This window comes from Apium graveolens, chromosome 5, assembly GCF_009905375.1.
Source record: "Apium graveolens cultivar Ventura chromosome 5, ASM990537v1, whole genome shotgun sequence".
Classification (NCBI taxonomy): Eukaryota; Viridiplantae; Streptophyta; class Magnoliopsida; order Apiales; family Apiaceae; genus Apium; species Apium graveolens.
Genome location: NC_133651.1, coordinates 197,908,795 through 197,911,519, shown reverse-complemented (window position 1 = coordinate 197,911,519; position 2,725 = coordinate 197,908,795). Strand labels below are relative to the sequence as shown.

The 2,725-nt window shown below is 38.1% G+C and overlaps 1 non-coding gene across 1 annotated transcript; it reads right to left on the bottom strand.

Annotated features, from left to right (window-relative positions):
- Positions 1–1,503: 1,503 nt before the first annotated feature.
- On the bottom strand, positions 1,504–1,610 carry LOC141663400 (small nucleolar RNA R71). Its single transcript, XR_012551472.1, has one exon. It is a non-coding gene; the product is annotated as a small nucleolar RNA R71 (small nucleolar RNA).
- Positions 1,611–2,725: the final 1,115 nt, after the last annotated feature.

The following is a 2,725-nucleotide window of genomic DNA, read 5'->3' as shown; positions in this document are numbered from 1 at the left end:
TTAACGTACTTGGTTTATTGTTCGTATTTATAAAGACTTAGTTTATTAAACATGCTTTTATCGGAACCCACGGTTTTGATGAGTTCGGTTATGGGCTAATCTTTATCGTGGGGTTCTAGCTGATTTACTTATGGATTTCAATAGTTAATATATTTTTATACCTTAGTGTGTGGTGATTGTATGATAGCCTAGTTTTGGTTGTGCTCATTCGTCCTATGAGCATCGCGAACTTATAAGATAGCGTGTTAATCTCTTTTGAAGCGAAAGTGAATATAGGGATTTAGAACTTGCCATGCTAGCATAGGTTTATGTATTTGATATGCATGATTCGTAGGTATTTTAACCATCTTACTTGCCCTATGTTATCATAATAGATAACTTGCACATTAAACCGTTATATTTTCAAATTTTATAGACATATGGTGTCTCAATATAATTGGTGTCTATTCAGCTTCTATCTCTTTTGTGGATGTCTGGTAGTATGGTATTCGTACAACGAAAGTTGGCGTTTACTAGTTTCGTGTTATCTGATTAGTGTCAGCATCATTGCATGTTAGGTTAAGAATGAAAAGTCTATTGAATGAAGTAGTAATGAAGTTAGAATCCCATGTTTGTGTTATATAAGTAATCAACCTTTAATTCTCTTAGTTAATGTTAGTTAGTATAATTTCTAGTTAATCGTAGTTATAAACAATCTCAATTTGTGATCATCTTAGCATTGAATAATAACCATAACATTGTTGCATAAGTACATTGATTAAAATTAACCTAAACCAGTCTCTCTGGGAATGAACTAAAATTAATTCATTATTACCTGCGATCACGTATACTTGCGTGAATATTAGCGCATAATTTCGTCCTAACAAGTTTTTGGAGCCGCTGTCGGGGACTCGGTATTAATTTTTAGTTTATGTGCTTGACATCAGTGTTCATTAAAGTTCATTGACTCGGATATTTTACTTACCTATTTGTTTGTTGCTTTTTCAGGTACTAAAGAGAGCGTGTATGCTAACGCGTTCTCAACTTCGAAAGAGAACACTGGAAAAAGCAGAGGAGGAAGTAGTTGAAGAAATCTTTGTTGAGGAAAAAGTTGAAGAATAAGCTCTTATTACAATGGGTGAACCAGAAGCGAATACAAAGGCTTTGATGGACTATTCTCAGCCAAAGATCAATGACATTCAGTCTAGCATTGTCCGACCAGCCATCACGGCTAACACTTTTGAAATCAAGGCTAGCACGATTCAGATGATAAAGAATCCAGTACAGTTTGGGGGTTCTCCAACGGAAGATCCCAACATGCATATTAGAGATTTCATCGAGATCTGCGACACTTTCAAATGCAACAATGTTACCGAAGATGCAATTAAGCTAAGGCTTTTCCCGTTTTCTCTGAGAGATAAAGCTAAGAGCTGGTTACATTCTCTACCACCAGGCACTATCACTAAATGGGAAAAACTTGCTCAAAAGTTCCTTACTAAGTTCTTTCCTATGGCGAAGATAACTGCAATCAGGAATGCTCTTACTCAATTTGTGCAGCAGTCTGGAGAGTCTTTGTGTGAGGCTTGGGAGCAATATAAGGAGATGCTTAGGAAGTGTCCTCACCATGGGATGCCTGACTGGATGATCATTAACGGTTTCTATATTGGCTTGGGTGCAACTTCTAGACCCATGCTTGATGTAGCATCAGGAGGAGCCTTGTGGCTAAAAGCTATGATGAAGCTTATAAATTCATTGAATTGATGGCTGCTAATGAATACCAGAATCCTTCTCTGAGACTAACTCAAGGCAAGGTAATAGGAATTCTAGAGGTAGATACAGCTACTGCTATAGCTGCTCAACTTAAGGATTTGACGATGAAGGTGGATTCTTTGGCTAATTATGGAGTTAATCAGATCACTAGTGTCTGTGAGCTTTGTGCTGGTGCCCATGAGATAAAGCAGTGTGCTATTTCTAGTGAATCAACTTAGTTCGTGAGAAACTTTCTGAGGTCGTAACAACCAGTTCCATCCACCTATCATCCCAGCAACCGTAATCATCCTAACTTCAGCTGGAGCAATACTCAGAATGCGGTGAAAAAGCCTTATCAACAGTATTCTGCGAAGCAATACAACCCTCTTGGTTTTCAGCAACCGTAATATGCACCAATAAAACAACTCCAGCTGTAATAATCTAATAAAAAATCTGAATTGGAGGAATTGAGGCTCATATGTAAGAGCCAAGCGGTATCTATTAAGACCATGGAGAATCAAATTGGACAGATTGCCAATGCCTTGTTGAATCATCAATCTGGCTCACTACCTAGTGACACAGAAGTTCCAGGCAAGAATGAAGCTAAAGAGTAGGTTAAGGAAATCACATTGAGGTCTGGGAAGGTTGCAAATTCCGAAATATCTCAAGTTCCGAAAAAAGAAGTTGTGGCTTTGGAAGAAGTGACTATGCAGAAGGAAGCAGAAGGGATCCAAGGAAGACTACTATGGAACACACTCCTCCTAAGGGTAATACAGGGGAGAAACAGATTTATCCTCCACCTCCTTTTCCTAAGAGGCTGCAGAAGAAAAAGCTGGATAAACAGTTTGAGAAGTTTCTGGAGGTGTGCAAGAAACTTCATATCAACATACCTTTCGCTGAAACTTTTGAACAAATGCCTAGTTATTCTAAGTTTATGAAATGTATTCTCTCTTAGAAATTGAAGCTTGATGACTTAGAGACCGTTGCTCTCACGGAG